The sequence below is a fragment of the Pecten maximus genome, chromosome 8 (genome assembly GCF_902652985.1).
Source record: "Pecten maximus chromosome 8, xPecMax1.1, whole genome shotgun sequence".
NCBI lineage: Eukaryota > Metazoa > Mollusca > Bivalvia > Pectinida > Pectinidae > Pecten > Pecten maximus.
Genome location: NC_047022.1, coordinates 28,774,394 through 28,796,408, shown reverse-complemented (window position 1 = coordinate 28,796,408; position 22,015 = coordinate 28,774,394). Strand labels below are relative to the sequence as shown.

The 22,015-nt window shown below is 35.3% G+C and overlaps 1 protein-coding gene across 2 annotated transcripts in view; it reads right to left on the bottom strand.

Annotated features, from left to right (window-relative positions):
• Positions 1-20,160, bottom strand: part of LOC117333087 (protein yippee-like 1) — a 61,381-nt gene extending 41,221 nt beyond the window's left edge. The window contains exons 1-2 of one of the 2 annotated variants that reach the window (XM_033892216.1): positions 20,062-20,136; positions 4,941-5,005 (exon numbers count right to left, since the gene is read on the bottom strand). The gene's annotated coding sequence lies outside the window, so the exon portion shown is untranslated. Of the gene's footprint in view, positions 1-4,940; positions 5,006-20,061 lie in introns of both variants that reach the window. The other variant, XM_033892215.1, reaches the window with a different exon arrangement.
• Positions 20,161-22,015: the final 1,855 nt, after the last annotated feature.

Below are 22,015 nucleotides of genomic sequence, written 5' to 3'. Positions count from 1 at the left end.
ATCTACCTACTTTTAGATAATGTTCAATGAAGAAGGGCTCTGACTGCAACATTAACTGACACAATTAAACGTCTTCGATGTGACGTACCATGCCTCATTGGAATCTATGACGATACATGTAATACCCACATTTTTCAGTACACTGTATTACACAAGGTACAATTTTTACCAATGTACCAATTAACTTAAATTCTTTACAAGCAAGTTCATTAGGTTCAAATTTAAAAGACAATTTTACCTGGCAGGATAAATATTTTGTGAGAGTGTCGACCCCTTGGGTATAACCGCACACTCTTACTGTATACAACATGTGTAAATTATTCATTGTCCCCAGCATGTATGCTACATATTACAAGTAGCACCAGATACATACTATTGTATGCATGACTTCACACTAAAAGATTACAACTGAAAATTCTACCAGTCTTCAGACATCACAATTGTACATATGTTCATCTGAATCATATATACAGTGCATTCCACTTAATCGGGTAACGCTTAATCGGGTATTTCGTTTAATTGGGTAAAATTTCAAAAACCAAAACCATTTTCTCTTAAATCATGTTAAAAAAATTCGTTTAATTGGGTTGGAAAAGTCGTATTTTTCGGTTATTCGAATAGAACAATCGGGACAAAAAATAGAAATGCTCCGATTTTCACGAAAGTCATCGCGTATTTCTTTAAGTTTTAGACATTTATCAACAAATAGTGTAATTTTGATGGTTCAAATGTCAAAAAACAGTTAAATATTACCTTAAACGGTAATGTTATGTCGGGGTTTTGTCATGTTCAGAACTGTGTTGTTGTTGATTCTGCCTCGTGTGGTTTTTCCCCAACAGGAAGTCGACTAAGAATTGTGGGTAAAATTAAATGTTATTTTTAGAGTCAGCAGCAGGCAAAACGTAATGGGGTTTTAAAAGCATAATTAAGCGACTAGACAATTAAACTTTTACGTCTGGGATGTAAAATCTTCGAAGCAAAAACCAAAACAATAGGTTTTTACCTGGGTCTGATATTGCTACAGATCGATTGATATCACCGCTTACTGTATGTGGCGAATCCAAAGTGAGGGGTTCGCCACGGGGAAATGTGACGACACCGATACACAGGTGAGTTAAAAATCAGTAGCGAGCAGTAAAATGACAGACGCCCGACGTTAGCTCATAATTCCTATTCAGGTTAGGATTAGAACTGGTTAATAAAAACATTACATTGGATTTCGTGTTGTTTTATCAGTGACTGCCAGTGTCAAGTTCGTATAAATTTATACCACAGGAAACGACCTAAATAAACTCGGTTTCTCCGATCTCTGTGCTTTGGTAATTGGAAATAATATGGAATATTTTAAACTTCAAAGCGAACATAAGAATGTCTCTATGATAAACATAAATGATTTTAGATGTAATTGTCGGCGAGTCCTTAGATCGTATGTCAAATTAGGAACACACGGATGAAACAGGGATGTATGACCCCCCGATTTGAGGTGCTACGATTGTACTGTGCCGCGAATAAGAAAATCATTAAGGTTTTGTTATTTTAATACACACATTTTTATACAATTAGTAATAGTAATCTGACAATTTGACATCAGTAAAAGCACAAACAAAAACACCGTTTATTAACAATAATAACGCAAATATTTTCATCCAAAATCGACCCAAGTCTGACTACCATTACGGACCAAATCCAAGATGGCGACGTGCATTTCGGCTTATCGGGTAAGTCGGTTAATCGGGTAAAAAGTCCCCGCAAATAGGCAACCCGATTAAGCGGAATGCACTGTACCTGTATATCTACATTACACCTGTATATCTACATTACACCTGTATATCTACATTACACCTGTATATCTACATTACACCTGTATATCTACATTACACCTGTATACAAATCATCATGGCACTCAAGTCCAAAACATATATCACCATGTCACCACATCTGTATCACCATGTCACCATATCTGTATCACCATGTCACCACATCTGTATCACCATGGCACCACATCTGCATCACCATGGCACCACATCTGTACCACCATATCTGTATCACCATGTCACCACATCTGTATCACCATGGCACCACATCTGTATCACCATATCTGTATCACCATGTCACCACATCTGTATCACCATGTCATCACATCTGTATCACCATCGCACCACATCTGTATCACTATTTCACCACATCTGTATCAAAATGGCACCACATCTGTATCACTATTTCACCACATCTGTATCAAAATGGCACCACATCTGTATCACCATGGCACCACGTGTACATCTGTATCACCATATCTGTATCACCATATCTGTATCACCATGTCACCACATCTGTATCACCACGGAACCACATCTGTATCACCATGGAACCACATCTGTATCACCATGGAACCACATCTGTATCACTATTTCACATCTGTATCAAAATGGCACCACATCTGTATCACCATGGCACCACGTGTACATCTGTATCACCATATCTGTATCACCATGTCACCATATCTGTATCACCATGTCACCACATCTTTATCACCATGTCACCACATCTGTATCACCATGTCACCACATCTGTATCACCATGTCACCACATCTGTATCACCATGACACCACAACTGTATCACCATGGCACCACAACTGTATCACCATGTCACCACATCTGTATCACCATGTCACCACATCTGTATCACCATGACACCACATCTGTATCACAATGGAATAATATCTGTATCACCATGACACCACATCTGTATCACCATGTCACCACATCTGTATCACCATGGCACCACAACTGTATCACCATGTCACCACATCTGTATCACCATGTCACCACATCTTTATCACCATGTCACCACATCTGTATCACCATGTCACCACATCTGTATCACCATTGCACCACATCTGTATCACAATGACACCACATCTGTATCACCATGTCACCACATCTGTATCACCATGTCACCACATCTGTATCACCATGTCACCACATCTGTATCACCATGTCACCACATCTGTATCACCATGTCACCACATCTTTATCACCATAGCACCACATCTGTATCACCATGTCACCACATCTGTATCACCATGGCACCACATCTGTATCACCATAGCACCACATTTGTATCACCATGTCACCACATCTGTATCACCATGTCACCACATCTGTATCACCATGTCACCACATCTTTATCACCATGTCACCACATCTGTATCACCATGTCACCACATCTTTATCACCATGGCACCACATCTGTATCACCATAGCAACACATTTGTGTGGCCATCACTACACTCCTTTATCAAGCTAAAGCCAGATGTTTCTCAAAGGCAACTGTTATGGGGTTGGTTTTTTGAGATATTATCATACTGTGTATGTTATGCTATAGATCCTAAATGCTGGTCATCATCAGCAGCTACATAAACTCCAGACTAAACGGTCATTAATATATTAACTATCTGGCCGATACAGTTAGAGTAACTGCATGGGGACAGTAAGATCCCGCCTGTGGATACCGAAAGTACTTTCATTATCTAAACATAAAGATATTATATAACTATCACAATAAATATGGCTTACTTCCTGTAGAAGGAAAGATGGCAGCAATACAAACAATACAAGAGCTATTGCTGTTTAACAATAGTGTTTGTTCATCATTGACAGACAGTCAGGCCTATTTGCATCAGATATCAGAATTAAACGGTTATGAATTCATTACCTTGTAACAGCAACACAAATGACAAAGGAAGACAACTTTTTGATTTGTGCCCTGACCGGGCCTCGAATTCACAATCTACGGCACCCAATCGCCTAGCCAGAAATACCTGCAGCCTATACCGCTGCGCCACATCGGCGTTCTTAAGAAAGAACGCTTCAATGGCGCAGTGATGGTCAGCCCGATACCCTGACATGATCATTGTGGAAGTCGTCCATAAGATGATATGAATACCTGGATCGCAATGTATTTACATACATGGAAACGAATTGTACATATATTATATATATTTCTCTCAGTACAACTACGACAGGAAATTCAAATCTATATCTTCGGATCACCAACACATAGTGTATATGATACATTTATTAGCACAATGTATCATATACACGATGTGTTGGTGAGCCGAAGATATAGATATATATATATATATAGATGATACTGAAACAGTACCCAACAGGGAGAGCTAAGTTATCTCAAGGTTACATCACAGTAACTGCAATGAAACTTTTCACATCACCTTCTTTAGAATGAAAGTTTAATTTTTCACTAATGAATGAGAATATACAGGAAATAAAATAAGCGTTACAATGACACTCCATACAGATATGTTATATATTCCAGAAACCCCTAGCCACAGATCGGGTGATCCATTAAGGAAAATGTATGAGAGCATCGATCCCCAGAACATTTTAGCCTACCTATATCAGATATATGGGAATTTAATTCTGACAGCTCACATGTAGTTTAATTGGATCAGCTGTTATATACTGTAAAGTTGTTTAATGAAGTTAATAAAAAAAAATAAAGTTGTTAAATTCCATGGGGTTAATATTTCATGTGTGTATTACGCGGTACATTTCAGCATCCATCCCTTGCAAACATTATGTATTAAAAACTTCTATACATTATATTTCAGTATATATATCAGGTTGATACATGTAATATTTGTTAAGTATTTATTTGGCTGTATTTAATGTTCATGAATGTACATTATATACAGGTTAATGGCAATTGGAAATGAATTACTAAGTCAAATTGATTTGCTGAACAATATAAATGATGGTAACGTTTTAGGATCTGACAGACTTTTTATTTTTCATAGTTTTTTTATAGTTCCATGGTGATAATCGTACAAGGTAATCGAAGTCGGTCACTGTCAGTCTGTGTCTATCAAGCTGTATAAGCACTGGATGGTGGTCGAGTGGCAAAGTGGTAACACACTTACCGTTCATTTAGGCGGCCGAGGTTCGATTTCCCAACTGGACATGAATAGGTACGGTATTGGGTCATCTGCAGGGGCATAAAAATCAAATTGAATTGGCACAACTAGGGACTAAGAGAAACCTCAACATGAAGTTTGAAGAATATCACTCCATGCAGTACTTTTCAAGAAATAGCAATCTTCAATTCTCATGATAAAAGATGGCAGTTTGACAGCCATTTTGTATTTCTGATCAAAAATCTGAATTGGATTGGCACATCTATGGAGCAAGGGGAACCTACACAAGAAGTTTGAGAAATATCCCTCCAGTACTTTTAAAGAAATAGCAAAAACAAGGATTGTCTACAGACAGGGGGGATGACAGATGGACCACAGACCACAGATACAGGGCAATTTACCATCTGATGATGGTAGGCTATTTACAAAAGGGAAAACTAGTACATTCAGAAAAATAAAATGTTTAAATAATTGCTTCATTCCTTGGAGTAGTCAGCCCAGTCGTGTTGCAAAGGTAAAGCATAATGGTCAGCAAATGCATTCTGTAGTCATTATACAATATTATATAGTTCAGTTGTAACTTTCTAGAGGATCATGATCACAGCTTAAAAGAAATGATAGCCTTCATTTCTATAGAATCTCAGCTGATAACATATATAATTATATAACTGCATGATCAAATTATCAGTGATTCTGTAACAGTCCATTATAGCATCCTCACATTCGTGTGTCTCATTAAATCTTGCTGCATGGATCTTGAATTGATCATTATTAGTGTATAAATGGTTCAACACTAGAGAATCAATTTAAAATCTGTCCTTGTCACAGTAACGTCTAAAAGGAGCAAAATGTGGCAGATATTTTAAAATATGTAAACATTTTTATGTAGTTTAGGGTAAAATGAAGGAGTTATATTGTTAATTTAAACACTTCTAAGATATATGTTCTGAATCTCTATAGCACTTGGAATATATGTTTCCCTTTTTAGAGTGAAACCAGATGAATCATGAAAATCATGGCTATCAAGATGTCATGATTAATCATCAATTAAATTGACTGATTAAGGAATATTTAACACAAAGTTATCAAGTACAGATGTTACTTAGTATGATATATTTAGATCACCCTTTCTAATATCAAATGCATATATGCACACAAATTAGATCCTGTCTATAATTATATCAGAATGTACTTGAACAGTTAATATAGCAAAAACAGAAAAGGTCACTCAAACTACTTTTTTAAACTTTTCTATTAACCAAGATTCTTTCTGCAATGTTTTGTTACCATATTCATTTGCAAACAAGCCCTAGCTGTCTATTTAATTATTAAGCCCCTGTTCTTCATTTTTGAAGAATCTTCAATTTTAACATTATTATAGTAAGCTAAATTACAAATAAACCCTCCCCGAACATTAATACTAAACATTTAAACAAAGGGAGGGGGTTGATTTAAGGATAAAGATGGTAAAATTACTTGTAAATTTGTTTGTCTGTGAATTAACTCTACCTGTATAGAATTTGTTTGTCTAGTAGTAGTACACCTGTCTCAAGGTTATATATTTCGACCATAGTGGTGTGTGGACATACTACTGGATAAACAGCATAACTCACAGTAGTATGACAGGGACATTAATCACCTCATAAACAGAGTCTTTATCAGATTGGTCTCCTTGTAGTAGCTGGTGACTACCACATTCAGATGTAACTATTCAGTATGTCAGTAGTCTGAATTCACTGGCCATCAGGATCATGACAAAATTTGTTTTACTGAAGAGTTACATATATGTACATCAACACTTAATTATTATAGATATGGAAGCAGTTCTTTTAATTAAGTTAGACTGAATTTCCAATAAAGATATCAATTGTAAGTTTCAAGACCTAAAGTCTAACATTGAGCATACATTATATGAAGCTTCACCAATATTTGATTATTCCGAAATCCATGGAAACCTATATATTATATATAAACATTATCTATGTGAATGTTACTTTTTAATACAATATATACCATTTTAGTGACAGTAAATTACACATTCAATTTCAGCTGGAGATTGAATTTGTAACTTCAATTAAGAAGAACCTTGTTTAAAGTCTACAGAAGTTGAAATAATCGATGATGTTTCAAAGATACGTAAGGAAATGTATAGCTTGCTTTTGGTGTTGTAAACATGATGGCATCTCGGGGTATTCATCATCAAGGGGCATCACCCACAAGTTAAAACCATAGCTATAGTTCTCACAAAGAAATGACTATATCTAAATTACAAAAGAATTCCAGATTGTATAATAAAATTTCCAAACATACAAAGTCAATGAGTGTGTTATTTCACTGAAAAGTTGCATTGTTATATCCGGGATCCACAGGAATATTACCTCTCAAAGCCCATGCATGCCTGGTAATACGCCCACCCATGATTTGCTTTAAGGTTGTTTTAGGGTGATATTAATTTCTATCACAAATTATATCTAAATATGTTGTAATATCCATTTGCTAATTCAATGATCATGAACATCTAATATTAGTGCGCACATAGCTAGAGACTTGAAATAAAATAATTTTGTAGACTGAGGCATATCCTACATTGTCTTATAACGGGAACACTGAATATAAACATCCACACACTACTGTGTATGTCGGATAATTATACAACATTTCGTGTATTGTTTGTCAAGATCAGGGGTCAAGCCAGCATAAAAATAGATTTGTGGATTACATTTTCTATCTAAAGCTGACTATAATGTTTACCCTTTGTCTGCCCATGCTAATCTCTGGTTGTTTGATCACTGCCTTTGTTGTGCAATGCCTCCACTAGTGTTTAGTTAAAGCAGCCATTCTGTATGATTAACTACTCAAACTAATAAGCTCTTTACCAAACAAAGACGTTTAATACTAGGATAAGTTTCATACAGCTGTTGCTCAGCTGATATTCAGACAAACAATTGGAATCACTCGGTGACCTCTGAACACCTTTATTGTATGTATAATCCCAAACTATCAACAAACACTTCAGCATATAAACAGCCTTTATCAAACTCACAGGTCAGGGGAACTTATCTGTTACTTCTATTTATACCCTATTGTGTATCTACCCTATTGTGTATAATCCAGTATCTATCATATTGTATATGATCCTGTATCTATCATATTGTATAATTATGATCCTGTATCTACCCTATTGTGTATAATCCTGTATCTACCCTATTGTGTATAATCCTGTATCTATCATATTGTGTATAATCCTGTATCTACCCTATTGTGTATAATCCTGTATCTACCCTATTGTGTATGATCCTGTATCTATCATATGGTGTATGATCCTGTATCTACCCTATTGTGTATGATTCTGTATCTATCATGTGGTGTATGATCCTGTATCTATCATGTGGTGTATGATCCTGTATCTACCCTATTGTGTATAATCCTGTATCTACCCTATTGTATATGATCCTGTATCTACCCTATTGTGTATAATCCTTTCTACCACAATACCCCGTGTTATTCAACTCTCAGACCATCAGTTAATCATTACAGCTGTTGATTAACAATCTGTTTATACCACACGTGGTATAAACTCTCTACGCATTTCGATTGGCTAACACGGTGAACTTTGACCCAAGCTGCAATTGTTATTGACGTCATCAATAATCTAATGACGTCACATCACCGGGTCCCGGACGTCACCGGTACACTTTATTTGCATACGCGAAATTATACTTGGCCACATTTCCCTTTGATTCAAGCCGATATTATTGTGGTAGAAACAGGTCACACGACTCGAAATTGTTGGATATGGAATTTATTTCACACTCGTAAGTTATTTTTTAAAAGTTGCAAAAAACACTCGCTAAAGCTCGTGTCTTTTGTAACTTTTAAAAAATAACTTACTCGTGTGAAATAAATTCCATATCCAACAACCACTCGTTGTGTAACCTCTATGTATCTACCCTATTGTGTATAACCTGTATCTACCCTATTGTGTATGATCCTGTATCTATCATATTGTGTATAATCCTGTATCTACCCTATTGTGTATAATCCTGTATCTATCCTATTGTGTATAATCCTGTATCTACCCTATTGTGTATAATCCTGTATCTACCCTATTGTGTATGATCCTGTATCTATCATATGGTGTATGATCCTGTATCTACCCTATTGTGTATAATCCTGTATCTACCCTATTGTGTATGATCCTGTATCTATCCTATTGTGTATGATCCTGTATCTATCATGTGGTGTATGATCCTGTATCTATCATGTGGTGTATGATCCTGTATCTATCATGTGGTGTATGATCCTGTATCTACCCTATTGTGTATAATCCTGTATCTATCCTATTGTGTATGATCCTGTATCTATCATATTGTGTATAATCCTGTATCTACCCTATTGTGTATAATCCTGTATCTACCCTATTGTGTATGATCCTGTATCTATCCTATTGTGTATGATCCTGTATCTATCATATGGTGTATAATCCAGTATCTATCATATTGTGTATAATCCTGTATCTACCCTATTGTGTATAATCCAGTATCTATCATATTGTGTATAATCCTGTATCTACCCTATTGTGTATAATCCTGTATCTACCCTATTGTGTATGATCCTGTATCTACCCTATTGTGTATAATTCTGTATCTACCCTATTGTGTATGATCCTGTATCTATCATATGGTGTATGATCCTGTATCTACCCTATTGTGTATAATCCTGTATCTACCCTATTGTGTATAATCCTGTATCTATCATATGGTGTATGATCCTGTATCTACCCTATTGTGTATAATCCTGTATCTACCCTATTGTGTATAATCCTGTATCTATCATATTGTGTTATATCACTAGTACTGTGTCTATAGAATGTAAGTGCAATTTGCAATGACAGACTTACCACATTAACACCAGAATTTGACCCCCTGACATTTTATAATCTATTTAAAAGACCAAGCGTGTTTTCAGAATTGGTAGAAGAACCATACAATGCTCATCTCTGGATTCACAGGCTTTATACAGAATAACCCATTTTGGGTGATTTACCTGCTTTTTTCAACTAATGAGACCACAAATTTACAATGTACACTTCATCTCAATTTAAAACCCTGAAATGATGGATATTTCCTTTGTACTGAAATAGCTGAAAATCGAAAGGCAAGTTCATTATATACCATGTTTTCAACTTAAATTAAACAATTCATTTTGTTTAGTTTTTTTGGGTTTTTTGTTTCAAATCATAGATCCAAATTGTTCAAGCATATATATCTATATGTATATATATATGTACTCCTCTATAATAGCTATACTACAGTGATTGGGGTCATTTCCACTCTTTTGAAATAGGGCCCATACACATATAGCACCAATATGTACAGTGTAGGGCCCATACACATATAGCACCAATATGTACAGTGTAGGGCCCATACACATATAGCACCAATATGTACAGTGTAGGGCCCATACACATATAGCACCAATATGTACAGTGTAGGGCCCATACACATATATAGCACCAATATGTACAGTGTGTATGTCCAGAATAATTTGTCAAGCAATGAAAAGAAGCATTTTACTCTCCTCATCTCAATCTTTTATCTTTGAACATTTATTTCTGTACCCATATTCAAAGATGGACTGAAATATACACTCTCTAGATATTCTGGGATACCATTGACTGAAATGTATTCAGTGTCATCTGCATAAAGAATCGAAGTCGAAGCAGCTGGAACCAAATTAAGTATAAAAATACTCCACTCACTGTTCAAACTTAAATTGCCGAACATCGACATTATGTAATATCCTCTATTATAATGAAAGCCACCGAGTGACAGAATGACGAGTGACAGAATGACGAGTGACAGAATGACGGAGTGGGGCTGGGCCAATCTCAGCTCCAAGGAGAAATACACCTATAAATTTGTATTGTTATCGATCCTCGACGGTCCTCATCTGAATCAACCATTCCAGTTATGAACATCATCATATCGCATCATGTCTGTACTGAGTTGAGACACACAGGCATTCTACATCCACAGAGTATATTTTTAAGACTCTTGACAATGTAACCTAGAAGACAAACTCATTAATTAGTGAACATTAAAAAAAAAACAAATCAGTCTTCCAGAAAACAATTTAAAACCATGTTGATGATCCTCTTAACATGCAGTACGTATTCTAATGAGCTAGGTTTTATGTATACAATATCTTGCTCAAATCAATATTAAAGCACTTCAGATGAGCAAAATCGTGGTGTATATAGGATACAGACATCTGTTTACACGTGAACAGTGACCTTTGACCCCTAATGTTTCTTTACTAGGTCACCCACAAACTGTGTATACAACTGGAGCAGGCTGCAATGTTGATACATCAATTCAAGTTAATGTTATGTACGTGTAGCATTTCATAATTGATGAGATTCATTCCTATGAATAAAACAAATTTCTGACAAAAAGTTTTTAAAATATTGATTTTTTTAGAAAAGTTATAAAACGTGAAAATAATAAATTATACTATATATCAGGCCTTGATTATCACACAAGTGTACAACTGAAATAGACCGAAAGTCTAACAAATTGAGCTATACCTGGCCACCAGGAAACTAGTCCCCTTGTCTAGTTGGTCAATAATACGTGATCTAGGGATCGGATCCTTGGGTTACTTAGGGTATCAATTAAGCCCTGAGTCTTCAGTTCCACTACAAATATTAATACATGTATTCCATTTCAACCAATGCACCCTATTGGCAAGGTAACTAACTGCCTTATATTCCGAAAGCCCTATAGTCTGAATGCTCATTAATCTTAAGGCCCAATATAGTCCTTACAAACGTAATACTGTAAAGTGGATAAATGGTTTTCTACCACAATACCCTGTGTTATTCAACTCTCAGACCATCAGTTAATCATTACAGCCGTTGATTAACAATCTGTTTATACCACACGTGGTATAAACTCTGTACGCATTTCGATTGGCTAACACGGTGAACTTTGACCCAAGCTGCAATTGTTATTGACGTCATCAATAATCTAATGACGTCACATCACCGGGTCCCGGACGTCACCGGTACACTTTATTTGCATACGCGAAATTATACTTGGCCACGTTTCCCTTTGATTCAAGCCAATATTATTGTGGTAGAAACAGGTCACACGACTCGAAATTGTTGGATATGGAATTTATTTCACACTCGTAAGTTATTTTTTAAAAGTTGCAAAAAACACTCGCTAAAGCTCGTGTCTTTTGTAACTTTTAAAAAATAACTTACTCGTGTGAAATAAATTCCATATCCAACAACCACTCGTTGTGTAACCTCTATATATACATGTCTGAATGGTTTCCCACTGAACATAACCTGTATCACGAGTATGACAGAATATATATAAGAAAAAATGAAATTAAAAACAGAAAGAAAAAAATCTTCGTGACAAAAAGCGCAGGGATCAGTAGTATAATCTTTGATGATGTGTCCTTACAACATTACACAAAACAGTGCTATTTTGAATAGACTGGTCAACACAATTTTATCGTTATCTGATAAAAAAAACTGCCTCCCAAGTGATCATGAGCATAAGAAAAGAATAACACATTACGTGTGATTTGCCATTTTTACTTCTGCCTACGTGCCAAGAACTCTTGCGAATGCCACACATTATTTTTTCTCTTTTTATTCCCACCATTTCTGTTGATTTTTTTCGCACCATGTTTTTTTATCTACGAAAGCTTCCTTTAAACTAATTACAGATTTTTAGAAATAAGTTTTTTTCAAAAACAATTTAAGAAAGAATTTCAAGTAATGCTGACATTAAACTATTTATCAACATCACCATACAATACATATTAATATGTATCTATTTACCTATTTTCGAACTATTGGGTCTCCTTTGAACTTAAATGGGTCTTCAGACTATCAGACCTTCGAACCATCAGGCCTTGGACTAAAGGGCATTCAGAATATAAGGATGTCCCCTTTGGGAGATAAGCACTAGGATTTAGATACCATTGTGTCAAACTCACTATTTACATCTATATCCCTTGTACATGTCCTGGAGGGTTCACACAGATGAAGGTATTATGGAGTAGATGTGATTGTCAAAAGGTCATTGCTCTTTGGCCATGGCCATCCAAAAATGACCACGCATAAATCACTATGGGTCAAAATCCTCCATTACTACACACTGGTGTAAGTAACGCTAGTGGGCGTTGACCCAAAATAGTCCCAGTATATAAATAACCTATTAGCACCTACAGCATCCTTTCTAAATCATGTCCTCCTATTTATAGGTAACTGAAATCTACAGGATCAATTAAGCAAAACGTTTTATATAACATACTAATTATACACTCATTACTGCCACTTTATCTAGCCAGCTAGCACAGGTGCTTGTCACAATGCTATTATTGTGGAGTGACTGTTCAGATGTACAGTATACAATGTGGTAGATATGTCCCAGTTCTACTTACATCAGGAGGTAATGAAGTAGTTCCATACTAATGTGAACACACATTTTATTATGTTTATTGCCTATATATTAATGAAAGGCTCATTGTGACTGCAGGAAAAGGACTTGGCTGTCATCCAATTAGAATTTGTGCAACTAAATATAATTACATAACCCTATTGTGAATCAAAACCAAATCAAGTTCTTGAAAGTCCGGATCTAAATTGAACTTTGAGTACCAAACAGATTTAATTGGCATTCTGCTATTACTCTAGATCAGACACCACTGACTAATACCCATAGAAACCGAGTTGCTCCATGGCCACGGTGGATAGCAACATTACCAAATGTATACGGTTTCTCTATCACAAACCTTTCATAACACAAATTGTATTTGTAGCCGGCTATTTGGGGTCAACCATGATTCCAGACGTCTGTTTTAGGTAATACAACTGATTAGAAGGTTTCTGTACATATCAGAACAGTAGGCAGTATTTTCTGGCATGATGTTCCTTTATCCATCTAATGATCGTTATTGTCACCTTGTTACTGTAACATTATAAGATACCCTGACAGGAATTTTTTTTTAACCACTGCAAGATCATCCTCAATAACTAGGTTTTGCTTGAAAATTTTCCTTCAAATGCAAAATTCCTCCCAAAATATTTGGATTTTGGTACCAATGGCAGACATATATGTGAGTCCATATATACTGACAGGTTTGATCAATATTTTGACTTTGAGAGATGTTACATAGCCTGAGCTACTGACCCTTGTATCCCGCGACCTCACCACCAGTGACAGATGGTGACTTGATTACACAAGCATTACCATATATTTGATTCCTGTTTTACCCACAAGCACGACTCAGAAGCTATATTTGGCACCTTTTCTTATCGATCAATAGCTTATTGTGTAAGGAGGTATATGGTAGAGGCCGCTGATCAGGAATCGTAATCATATATTTCAGAGTTATTTTTTTCACCCCAGTGCATAAAAACAATAACTATAATTATATATATCTAATCAATGAAATCCTTACAGATAAATTTCTTGATCAGTAATGTGAGAATTGAAAAATTATTAGTAATATTTAATTTGTTATTTTTCTCAAAAAAATTTCAGGATGGGCAATGCAATCTTCAGTTTGTAAACACAAAACTGTAAAAAAAAAAAAAAAAAAGCATAGACTTTTCATCAAGATTGTGATACAATACTTGACAAATCAACAGAAAATTAGCAGAAAATTAGCTCCAGGAGGAACTCTGTTGTACATGATCCAAGACTTTATGGTCTCAAGTTACTATTAACTTATCCATACCTGAATACATGCCTACTCAATATGTAGCTGATCGATACAAGGACATATGAATGTCAAAAGCAGGCCTGTGATCAAAATAGGTCTGACCCAGTAACAGGGAAATATCCAAATATAGCCCACAAGTGCCTTTACATTCATCCAAGGTTACTTTCGCTAGCCTGTGATTATCCCTAAACGACCTCCGACCTCCGACAGGTACCAGGGTTTATCTCATGTACTGCTGTAGCTAATTATGGAGCCTGAAAATCAATCACTGAAATCTGTGTATGTACAGATAGTGCCCTCTAACTACCAACTCCCACCACCTCTAACAGTCTACCGTATTTATCCGCAAATAAGCCCCTGCCCACTAATAAGCCCTTCTTCATTTTTTCTAAATGTTTTATTCTAAAAGTGTGCTTTTAAGCTAAAAGTCGTTAACAAATAAGCTATCTCCATACTTTGATACCACATTTTAAACTAGCGGACGCAGGAATATTTAAGGATAAATACCCCAATGCAACAAGAGGCACAACTATCCTGTATCTGCAATATAAATTTATACAACCACTATCTATTATCTTCTACTTAATTTCTCAAAAAATTGGGGCATACTGGTACTTTCTTAATTCATGATTCATATACATGATAATAAATATACGTGTAGGTATCATCTATGCTTCATCTTCTATATATAGGGCAGAGTCTTTCTGAATATATGGGCAGTCTTTCTGAAAAACTGTATACTGGGCATATGCATCTTCTACGACCACTTCCCAGCCAGTTAAAATCCTATATTTTCTCATTGCAAAAAAGACTGCCAGAACAAGTGTCATTGATTAAAATCAATTCCGATAGTCATCCTCCCAAGTCTAGCAACAGGATCAAAATCTCACCCATTTTACTCTTCAGTATAACACATGAGGCCTTAGTTTTGTGAACCACTTTCATTTAAATGCCATTGTGGGCTCCATCTACCTTAACTATTCCTAAAAGTACTAAAATAACATTTTATAATCCAATACCTTTCCAGTCTACAAGAAATGTTCAATAAGGCCACACCAAATTAATCAGTTGTTCGTCGGGAATCCCACTTCAAAAATGTCCATGTCCAGAAAAAAATAAAAACAAATTTTGCTGCGCACCTCTGAAAAAAAATGGCAAATCCGAAAAAAAAATAATTTTGTCTTCCATCTTTTTTCTCGGTCATTTATAACACACCTAGACGCTTGAAACACGAGTCATATAAACGTCTCGTTTATTCCGATGAATAATAACAAAAAATTGATGACAGAAACCACAAGGGAAGACGAAATATAGGTCCACAACTAAATAAATAATACAAGAAACCGACTTCGAGCGTACTTTTAGAATTAATATGGATGTTTTGATAGTAAGTGTACATAGGGGCGCTGCTGCACAAATGTCTAACACGGCCATCGATGCTAACGATGATGAAACATTTTACAATTTATTCATCAAGCAGCGCAGCATCTGACATGCCATTAGATAATCTGGAGAAGATTAAAATATCAGCTACGCCTTTGAAACTTGAATCGATAGAAATATCATATAAAACCATTGCTCTGTCTGGGTGTGCAGAGTTGAAATGTAAATTTGTTAATATAATAATCAGTATTGTATTCCGTCTATCTTCCAGGATGTATACAATTTCGCTTTGAGATCTAGTATTGCAATTCATTGTAATATGATCAATAGTCAAGAGTAATTATTATAGTTCATTTACTTCCTCTGTTCTGTTTAGGTTTAGTTTAAACATATTCTATTGTATCATAAATATACAAAGGGATCAGGCACTAGTTTTCCAACTTATATAAAGCCCTTTCCCAAAAACAGCTAGTATACAACATAAACATTTACACATGATGACATTAGAATTTACATAAATTTAAGTGATTTTATTTAGAAAATGTTAGTTTTAGAAGAGTAGAGATAGGGTGATAATTAGAGGGAAATGAAAGGAGAGAATGTAGAAGTCTCCTTCATATACAATTTAATTTACAATTTTTGAAGAATAATAATTAATATTTTTTAACAAGAAAGTTTTAAAGTACATGTATTGGTTTTAGACAGAGTGAGTATTCTTTCTCGACTCAGCTGACATTTGTTGACATTACACTATTTCATACTTTCAGCTGTTCAATGTTCATCATATCTCATGCCATGTTTTGCTTTCACTATTGTCTTTCCTTTCCTTCTGATATATCCGTTTCACAAATGCCATATGAATCGAGAAAGATCAGACGCTGTCATCAGTTATATATACATATATATCATTGAAGGGACATATTTGACTAAAGGAAGGGAAAGAGATCTAGAGCTGATAGGGAGGGAGTGTTTGTATCACGAATATATTGCTGAGTGTGCAGACATATTTTTTCGCTTTCTTCCTTTGTTAAATCAGGACTTCCATGTAATATTAGTTGCAGGTCTAGTGGGATGAACTCATTTAACTCGCGATACCATTTTTCTGTTTAGGTATGATATTACTCATTTTGTACATTTCACTGCATTACATGATTGAAAATGTAGCTCGATGATATTTTGTTATGGCTATTTCATATAAGTTATCATTGTGGGGTGGATGGAAAATGGGTTGTTTGAGTCAACTATCTAATATTTCACATTTGTTGTGAATTCTTCAAAAATATTCCTCTTATTCACAAATATTCTGCTTTTTTATATGGTATTTTTCTGTTTTTGTTTTTTTTTATAAATGACACAAGCATAATTTTATCCAGAAACATTATATCCATAAATAGTTGTTGGATTTTTAAAAATGCTAATTATTGTTTTTTAGTTATTTGTACATGAAATCTGGATTAATATACAAGTTAAAAAAATAAAAAATAAAAAAATATCGCTCGCACGACATCAGGACCCTTCACCTCTTAAAATCTCTCTTATTTTTCCAATTTCCCAAAGAACAACTCATTAATTTGGCGTGGCCTAATAGAATGTGTGTGAGTATTAGATTAATAAGAAGAATGTGAATTAATTTGGTTTGCATTTAAGAAGGTATTCAATTTTTTATCAAATCTCATGGTCTCAATTTGATTTCAATCCTGTTTATAATACATTTAGCAAACTTAATCAGGTTTTTTTCAGGATTTTAAATTCCTTATCTTCTACTTCATTGAAAATCAAACATATTCATTAGTTCCAATCTGAATTAAATTGAACAGGAAAACGAGTTCAGTCACATCTTCTGTTGAATTGCAAAATTTCCTCTATACCTGTGCCAGCATGTCTTAACAGTACTAGTTCTCTTCTGATTTTCAATACATGTTAAACTTTTCATAATTAAAACATGCCCCAAATAAAATTTACATGTTCAATCTGTGTTTCTTCTGATGAAAAATAATTATTTTCTTTGAGTTAAGCAGGTAAGTTTTAGAAGGAATTTATAGCTAACATGGTTTCAGCATTTTTATAGAAAATGTGATATTTTGAGTCCAATACTTATTCAACAGTTCCAAACCCATTTTACAATAGAACACATATAGAACATCTTAGGCTAGCTTTATGAACCAAAAGTGATAATACAGCATTGTTGACATAAAATACCACTTTAACTTATATGTAGAGGCGATACTATAAAGCTTCAAAATGCATTTTAAAATATTTTCAAATTTCAGGTTTCAGGAAAGAAAATGCTTTTTTTTTTTTTAATTTGATACCAGTTCATGTTCCTAAAATCTGATATCCAGGTATCCAGGTATAGGTATTTAAGAACAAATATGATAGATTTAACCTACCAGGTATATTATAGACAACTTAGGAATCATACATCATCTAGACATACATATACATGAGATACACATGAATTGTCCTGACATAGCAAAGGGGAAACCCCTTGGCCTAGTTTACAGCCATATGACATGTACACAACACCTTATCAATCATCCTTGCAGTGCCAGCTAGTATAAGTGCTGTATCTATATATGGTAAGGATCAATTAAGTCAGCTAGTCTGAATCTGTATAGGGATCTATAAAGTTCCATCAACAAGTTGCTTTTAGGTCTACACGATTCTTACTTTGGACTTCTTGTACAAAGTAGGTACTGAAGATGACTCGCATTTATATAAAAGAATGAAAATAAGTTATGACAAAGAGTCCCCAACAGTTTTTAACATTGACACCTGAAGAAAGCAATACCTAAAATCAAACCTGGAAACCCCAAATAATTAAATCACGTTACAGTTAAAAAAAAAACATGATACATTTATTTGTTTACACACAAATGGTAGCATCATTAACTGTACATGTTTATCTGTTGTTCCAGAAGAATTTGTACATAATTTACATGCACCATATGTAACGATGTGAGCCATGCACTTTCAAATACAATCAAATTATACCCAAAGGACCACAGAAGGTCACAGCAGATATACCTCAATGCTGAGACTGCTGCATGGTCCATGTCCCAAAGATATAAAGTGTATAAATATATCACTGCTATGATCACTGATATCATGTCAAAAAACTAATTTGTACTAGAAAAAAAAAATGAAAATGCTAAATACATTTGTTTTCCCAAACTATCAGTTTTGATAAAAGATTTCATGACTTTACAAGGCTAATAATAATGCATGCAAATATTATCCTACAACATCCAAGCTAGGTAATTATAATGACCATGCAGTGTCAACAATAAACATGTAAAATGTAATTCCTTGAAAAATTCATTCTTCTATACCAGTGTTTCACAGAGAACAAAGCCATCGCTTAAAATGACCCTCTAACTGTGAAATATGAAAAAATATGAAAAATCAATACATTCTCATATTTTTCTGATCTGCATTCTGTTTCCATTAGGCATACATGTAGGTTACATGTATTAACCTCATCAGTATCCAGTGTCGGATATAAACTAAATATATGGACCCATATGTATGATAAACATGTGCTAGTCCTTTGTATACCTTAGGTCAGTCTCCGTAAAGTGAACTGAATGACACTCTTTGTTCCTGTGCCACATGTTTACGATCAAAACAAAGAAATGCTGGCTTTGTCCCGTTAGGTCTGCATACACATCAACCAGTGTGTATTCCCTATTCTGATGATTGGTGGAAACAACAGTAAAACGTTTTTCTAATGCCGTATCGATACCATTATTTACATTATTTCCCCGTGTGTCTTTATACATATCATTAAAAGTAATAGGTAAAATGACATTATCATTTAGCGCCTTTCAATCATTGGCAATACACAGAAAATATGGCCTCCTTGGATAAAAAAGAAAGCAGTTGGCAGCGATTTTCCGCAGTTCATGTAACACAGAGATGTCTGCTCTTACCTAAAACTGAACAGATGAATTCACTGGATATTATTCTTTGGGATTTCAAATGAAATACTCACTGTTACTGAAAAAATGATCGCTAATACTTCCTCCAGCACCGTTCTTCAGACTGCGAGGTCGCCAGTGTTTATGTCTTCGGTCTATGCGGAAATGAGGTGACGTACAAGTCACGTGATATTCACAGCAACGTAAACAAAGCCATGTGACTGCTGGGCTATCGATGTGAAAATGTCAACAAAGGGCCGTGATCTGTTGAAGATAATATTATGTTGAGCTGTATAAACACAGGCTTTATGCTATCGTCCTTTATGATGGCTTTGAAACTGGCCAGATACTGCATGATATATGACAGGCTTATTATAATCACAAAATATCTGTATAATAAGCGATTTCAATACAGTGTACGTTTATATGTGTACTGTGCGCGTGGATACAGCTGAATCTTTCTCTCTGATAGTGTCACTCTTAATAACAAGGTCTTAATGACACGCGACATGTATTATATTATAAGCGTGTTCATTTATTTTAAGTATGCGTAATATTTTTTTACAAATGATATATTATAGTAACTACACCATTTAGAACATTGATCATATTGAATTAGTATGGACACCCGTTGAATTATTAATATCACCAACGGGATCCCTATATACAAATATATATCCACAAATCAATTTCCAACCATTAATTAAGTTTCCAGTATTCATTAATCATTATATATTGGTATAAATAAGTATTCATTTAGAGTAACAATTGTATATGGATGTCGACAAATTCATTATAAACAAAAAAAAAATGCCTCTTAAATCTAACAGAAACAGGAGGTATAAAAAAAAAACAAGCTCTCTCTAATAGAAACAGGAAGGCTACAAAAATGGAAATTGACAAATAAAACAAAGTTTAAATCAAATGACGAAGAAATCATTACGGTAGATGAAATGAAACAATCAAGAAAGCAAGAATGAAAACTTCAAGAAAGGACGAAAAAATGAAAATGATTTTTTTATGTTCACCGAGAAGACTAACTTTAACAAAGCTGATAACGAAACCAAAGAGGAAAAAGACATATAAAATCTATATACTGTCACAGTGCTGCCTCTATTAGTTATAGATATATATGTCAAACAAAGCACGGAGAGAACAGTATACTCATCAGGATCATCAGGCACCAGTGTACATGTAGCCTAAGGAGAGAACCTTCCTTCTATATTAGAGGTTTAACATCAAACTAGGACCGACCCCTCTCAATGTTACATCAGATAAATATGCTACACAAAAACGATACAAAATATTATCGCTCCCCCTCCCCATTGTCAAAAATTAATAAATTCAAACCTAAAAGTAAAAAAAAACCTACAAACTAAAAATAAATAATAATAAAGAAGATACCGAGGTCAAATGTTGATATACAGAAGTCCAAACAGCACTGATCATAACAACGAAAATTCAAATATCACGATGCCAATATGTGAAAAAAATAATTTCACATCTACTGCTCGTTAAATAATTAAAAATAAAAGAAATCGACAACAAGTACGACTTCTATAGGCTGTGCATATATCGCCACAAAGTTTCTTGGGTCAGCCAGATATCGCATTACAAGCTTGATATAAAAGTTCAGGTTGTTGAAGAAGGATGGCTACTCGAAATGTGTCCAATGTTCAGTCAGTATTGGAATTTCACCGAGAGATCGTCACACACATCAGCCCCCCCCCCCCCCCCCCCCCCCGTGTCACACACATCAGCCCCCCCCCCTGTGTCACACACATCAGCCCCCCCCCCCCCGTGTCACACACATCAGCCCCCCCCCCCCCCGTGTCACACACATCAGCCCCCCCCCCCCCCGCCCCCTGTGTCACACACATCAGCCCCCCCCCCCCCTGTGTCACACACATCAGCCCCCCCCCCCCCCCGCCCCCTGTGTCACACACATCACCCCCCCCCCCCCCCCCCTGTGTCACACACATCAGCCCCCCACCAACAACAACAACAACGGTATAACAACATACACAC